This window comes from Camellia sinensis, chromosome 6 (assembly GCF_055761805.1).
Source record: "Camellia sinensis isolate YWXY chromosome 6, ASM5576180v1, whole genome shotgun sequence".
Classification (NCBI taxonomy): Eukaryota; Viridiplantae; Streptophyta; class Magnoliopsida; order Ericales; family Theaceae; genus Camellia; species Camellia sinensis.
The window spans coordinates 145234501-145241083 of record NC_138966.1 but is presented as its reverse complement, the minus strand read 5'-3'; positions in this window follow the sequence as shown (position 1 = coordinate 145241083).

Here is a 6583-nt window from a genome sequence, read left to right as displayed (position 1 = left end):
CAAAATTCATCCACATAGCATCCACAAAAATGAATCCACATACCATCCACAAAATTCGTCCACAGATCTGCCAAATAGCATCCACAAAGTTCTTACAATGACACCAACGTTTCCCAAAATTCATTATAGACTAACATTATAAGTTACATCATAATAACTTATAAAATTCATTCCGTACATTCATTCCATAATAAAATTCATTCCACAAAGCTATTAAGTAAGTTACATAAGTTACATCATAATAAAATTCATTCCATAAACATTACTTACATCATGAAGTACAATACAACAAAAACTGGTACAAACTTCCATTCAATTTTCCAAAATACAAAGAAGTACGAAAGTTACATGATCAAGTACAAAATGATAGAAGGGCTGTGCTACATCCCCCGAATTTGGGGGCCCCTAATCCCCTGAAAAATCAGAACAAGGCAAAAAAAAAAAAACATGCCCAAAACGACGTCATTTTGGGCATTAGGGGGGTTAGGGGGGGCATTTTTAGGAGGACAAATCATTTCTCAATGATAGAAAATAGGAAAATGATTTGTCCCCCTAAAAATGCCCTCCCTAATCCCCCTAATGCCCAAAACGACGTCGTTTTGGGCAATTTTTTTTTTTTTTTTTTTGCCTTGGTTTGAAATTTAGGGGGATGGATTAGGGGGCCAAAAATTAGGGGGATGTAGCAAGGCCGTAGAAAATATAATGAAATACACCATCGCTTTGATAATATTTTCTATCCTTTCAAGCCTTCGACCATGGTCATTTCCCAAGTCATGAAGCCTCGTCCTTACATCGTTGAAGTGTTCTACTGTTAAAGCATCACCAGCTCTAGTGTTGGAAGGGATTGTGGACATAACGCCTTCATCATCTTCAGCCACGAACTTGAAGTAATTGCAATGGGGAGTGGGAGTGGTACTCTACAATGCATGACAATTAGTTAGTTGAATACGACAAATATTACTGTGACTACTAAAGGATTAAAATTTCCAATACATACTTACATATTTTGATGGGCAAACAAAGCACAAACGCCCTTCATTTCCATTCTTATTGTTCTGACAATACGTATGGCAGCGGTTCTTTCACAATTGCACAGCCTCGTTTGTAATCTTATGTTGCTAATGTTAGAAGAAGAAGCCATTTTTTAAATCTGTATACATGAGAAATTTGTAGTGCTCTGCTATGCTTCTGTTTGATGGGGTTAATAGCAGGTCTAGTTTAATTTGAGGGACAGAGTGTGTCTTTACTGAAAACATCTATTTGTTCAAACTGCCATGTTTAATAGCATTTGCACAGAGGTTACACAGACTAAACTGTTAATAGCATTTGAACAAACATCGCAGATCAATGTAGACACATAGCATTTTGAAACTGAACAAATACAGCAGTTTCAAACATAACATTTGTGATTAATTACACACATGTTACACACATAGCATTTTCAATCTGAACAAATATGGCAGTTTTACAAACATATCAGTTCAATGTCAAGTAAATTATCAATCACACATGTTAAACAACTATTATCAACAAATCATGCTGAAGTGAAATGATTAGGGGCAGATTGTTGGAGACTGTGATTCAGTAGTTATCAAACTGAAATAGTTATCAACAAATGACACATGTGATTTTCAACAAAGCACACTGAAATACTTATCAACAAATCAGTAATAGTTATGAACATTTAAGTTCAGTTTGATAATAGTTATCAATGTTGATAATAGTTAATTCAAGTCACGCAGCTAACACATTAGTTGATAGCAGTTCATTACAACAATTCATGCGTGATTGACAACAAATTCAGCAAAATCACATTATCAATCACACATTGAAAATTACACAACTATATGCATTCGTTCAACTAATTATCAATCTGCATAATCATACTATGTTCTGCAAAGATGTGATCCTTTCATTTTATGTTGGATCAGTTTCTGCATATTCATACTACGTTTTGCAAAATTTATACTTTAACTCTAAAAGGTAAATGCATAAATGTTCGTCACAATATGTGCCACATTTTTCAAGCATACCATTTATCTATCTGCATAACAGTAATTTTCAAATCTATTTTGTGAATCACAACCCTAACTTTTTGATTTCAGCGTTTGGAGGACGAACCTGGTTCATCTATAGCCTGAAAGCCCACGTTATCGTCAACAAATTCCTTCTCTACAGCCGATGGTGGTCGCGGTTGAGCTATGGTTCGCGAAGCAGAGAAAATGAGGGCTACAGCGGTGGGTTGGGTTTACGAGTGGGTGGCCGTCGGGAGTGGTCGCCGATGAGGCTGGGTTCGGTGGAGGAGGAGTGAGTGTGACAGTGAGGGGGAGTGAGAATGAGATTGAGGTGTATACTCTGTATAACCTGTATAGCAGAGCGAGAAAACGAAAATTTATGTTTGGTTTGCATTTGGGAGACGAGTTTTAAAGAAAAAAATTTCTAAAAAATTGTTTGGTTTGAGTTTTTCTAAAAAAAATTTCAAAATCACTTTCTCTCTCTTACACATCAATCAATCACTTTTGCTCTCTCCTCTCTCATTCCCAATCACTTTTTCTCTCACACACATTTACTCAAATTCTCCCAAAATATCAAATCATCCCAAACTCCCAAAAAAATAACTCTCCCAAAATACACAACCAAACAAACCAAAAAAAATTTTAAACTCTCTTCCCAAAATTTTTTTCAAAAACAACTCTCCCAAAAACAAACCAAACAATCTTTATTTTAATTTTTAGTCCATAAGCCAAAAAATCACTAACAAAAGACAGTATGAATTAAGATTGGGACCCTCTTTCCCCGTACGAGGATCCTCTCCTTGCAAGCCCGTCATTGCGCCCGTCCTTGCAGAGCCTTCGGGCCTACTTTTAGGCCCAATTTTGATAATCCGAACCGTTCATATTTTATGATTTATTCAGTATATTATACCTGTAAAAAATCAAGTTGATTTATTCACTCTCTCTATTTCCAACTCCCTCTGGAGCCTCCCTTTCTCCTCCCCTGCCTTGGCGCGCTTGCCCTCCAGTTCCCTCTAGAGATCGCCCACTCTGCTATCCGCCTCGTCCTTTTGCCTGACCAGCTCCTCATTATTGCTTATAGCCTCTTCATGTCGCTCGACCGCGATGGCGCAGGCTCTTTGGGCCTCGTCCAACTTCTTCTGCTCGCCAGCAAATTGGAACTCGAGCGACACAACCTAGCGGTGTGTGTCCTCCAGCTCTGCCTTAACCGTTTGCAGCTTAGTGTGGGCACTCTCCCAACTTGCACTCTTCTCCTTTAACTTTGCAAGCTGGGCCTTGGCCTCATCTACCTTGAGTTTGGTAGCCCCCGCCTTCCTTAGCAGGGCCCCTGCTAAGGTGGTTACCTCCATTTGAGCGAAGTATAACCCCCTTAGCAGCTCAGCCTCGTTGAATCTGGAGGCCGAGCGCAGGGCTGCCTCTTCTACAATCCCTACAAGGCGATCTGCCCCTGCTCTGGCTGGGCCTTCTTCTTCCTCCAGCCGCCCCGCCACCGCACGAGCATGGTAGATCGCCGTGGTCCCACCGACTCCTCCTTCTTGAGGTACAAGACCCCCCTGAGGCTGTCTCTTCCTCCTTGGCCCAGGGCCAACAGCCTCATTCTCCACTTGCCTTTCGGGGACGACCTTTGCGACCCCTGCGGCGATCGCCGCCACCACTGGCACCACCTCCATGACCTCTGAGGCAACATCCACCACTTCTGGGCCACCTACCCTTCCTGGGGCCCCCTCCACTTCTCCCCCTTCAGACCCCACGACCGCACTGGTTTCTTTCACACTCATCTTCATCCTCCTCTTCTGGGCAGGCACTTCCTCACTCTGACTCACTCTCTTCTTCTTCTTTCCCACGCCCAATGCCTCCATCTCCTTCAACGACCTCTCCTTCAAAGGGTCTGCTGGGGGCGGCCGCGGCACAAAATCACCCAAGTTTTTCTCTCCCGAGGGTTTGGGGCGAGGTCGAATCCGCTCCCTCGCAACAGGTTTTGATGGCCGGTCGGCCTGGGACTCTTTGAATTGCTGGGCTTTAGCAAGAATGGCCTGATCCTCTGCCTCCTGCACCCTTCTCCTCGCCTCCAACTCCGCTCAGTCGAGATCCCCACTACTTGGCTTTGGCCCCAACCCCGCCTCAAACAATGCCGATGGCTGAACGAGCTCGTCCCATTTGGCCTTTTCTCTCTCTCTCCACTCCTTCACCCTCCTCACCCTCCCTCCGCAGCTGCCCCCAGTTTCAGCTCCATAGACCTGATGGGCACTTTCCATACGGTGCGCGCTCCAAGCCCCCCATTGGCAGACACATAGAACCATCGCGGCCACCACCCCTTGATTGACGACGGCAGACCCGCCACCAATCCCTTCCCCACTGCAGCCTGCGGGGTGACCCACGTCTCCTGCTGCCCCGACGCCTTATAACACGCAAAGAATTCGTCTACTATCATGGCCTTCCCTCCATTTGCCTTCGGCCATGCACTGGCACAGGCAAGCAGGATCTTCCATGCGTTAGGCATTAGCTGCCCCGGTGCTACCTCCAGACGGTTAAGCACATCCACCACCACTTGCGGCAGTGGTAACTTCAGTCCACCCTTCAGAGCTTCCTCATAAAGGGAAAACTCCCCTGGCCTGGCGTTAGACGGCCTTTCCGTTGCTGTCAGTAGCAACAACTCCACATCCCCAGGGATCTGGTATTTTTCGCGGATAGCCTCTAACTCCGCCTCAGTAATCATGGATTTGTCAGCCTTCGTGTGCCAATGATCTGGTTCCGCCTGGCTGATTGGCTTTGGAGTTGCTATCATGGTGGAACCGTGGGATCGTACCACCGGCTCCCCCACCCTCTCTGTCCTATACTGCGCTGCTAGCTCCACAGCATCGTCATCTCCAAGCGGGTCCACCCTGACAATCGCACTCCCTTCTTCGGCCATTTCTGTGGTATGTCTGCGAATCGCTTCGGCGGGAGGAACAAGGAAATTGAAAAAGTGTTGTAGAGGTGTATTGTGAGCAACAAAGGAATTCACACTTGGAATATTTTGATTTTTCGTACACAGCTAGGTGAATCGAATAATGCCAAAAGCCCACTGTTTACCCGTATTCGAAGGGTCCCAATTAATTTTCGCCAGTTTCAAAACTTTTCAAAATCATCCACCAAAACCGTCTCTTCAACACCCACAATGACCTAACGTTTCGTTTCTGATCCAACGCGTAATCTTCCTCCCTTTTGCGGGATGTGGCCACGTGTACGGCCACGATGCACTGTCCATCCCCCTTACCCTGCCTTTTCTATTTCCAATTATCATTTTCCACGCCGCCCCTTGAGCGCCGCGCCAATCCGCCCGTCCTTCACACGATCAGCCCTCCCTACGGTCAGCCTGCCCTCAACGGTCGGCCTTCTCGCGCGGTCAGCTTGTCCTCACGGTCGGCCCATTGGGTTGGTCTGCCCTCACGGTCGGCCTTCAAAACGCGATCGGCCTGTCCTCACAGTCGGGCCCCTTGGGTCGGCCTGTTCTTAACGGTCAGCTTGTCCTCACGGTCGGCCCCTTGGGTCGGCCTGCCCTCAACGGTCGGCCTTCTCGCACGATCGCCCCTCTTCACGGTCGACCCTTTAGCTCGACTGGCAGGCCCTCCGCTCGGCCTTCGCGCGATCAACCCTCTCCACGGTCGAACAATCCTACGCTCGCCTCACCAACTCGGCCGCCCATCTCGGTCGGACCCATCTTCCTCATACATATTCCCTTCGCTGGTCTGAAGCTGCACTCGGGAATGGGGGACTACTGACATAGACAGGCCCACAAAGGCCATGAACCACTATAAATAACCAGAGCCCATCATTCGGGGCCCAATGCATAACCCTGCCGATGGAGTCCGGAACAGCTGGAATCCAATATGGCACCAAGAACCAACAGCATTTAGACACGCGGTGGGTGGAGGATGAGCCACATCAGCAGACAAAGATCTGCAAAGTTATTGCCACTACGCATCACCATTAATGCAGTCCATCACAGCATTTATTACGACAACACCTCTCCGTCGGAACAGGACCCCCTTACCCTGAGCAAGGTAAGCTACAGCATAGGCTTTCGGCAAGGAGAGCAGGTCAGAAGGGACAACGAAATGATGACAAAAGGATATAAGCAAATGTTGTAGACAAGAAAAATGTTAAGTTCTCTATCTCGAATCCTCTCCCATATACTCTGCTTCTCTTCCTAACTTGCTCGTCGAAGAGTTCGCTGGGGGACTACTCCGTTCCCCGTTGAACTTGCATGCAGGCTATCTGGTGGGCGTCATCATTTGGGCACGGGCTGGAGGAGTTTAGACCTGTCTGATCCATTCACTAGGACGAACAGCATTAACACATATAATCAGTGCAAATTTCCTGTCACAAATATCATATCCAAGTACAACAAAATCTATTACTTTGAAAACACAAAAAATTAAATTTAAAAAATATGAAAATACTAAAATAACATAAAAATAACAACTTCCTAACCACCTTTTAGGGCTGGTTTGGCATGTTTATAAAAAGTCAAAAGTCAAAAAGTCACTATTTTGAGTTGAATCACATTATTTTAAGTCATATCACCT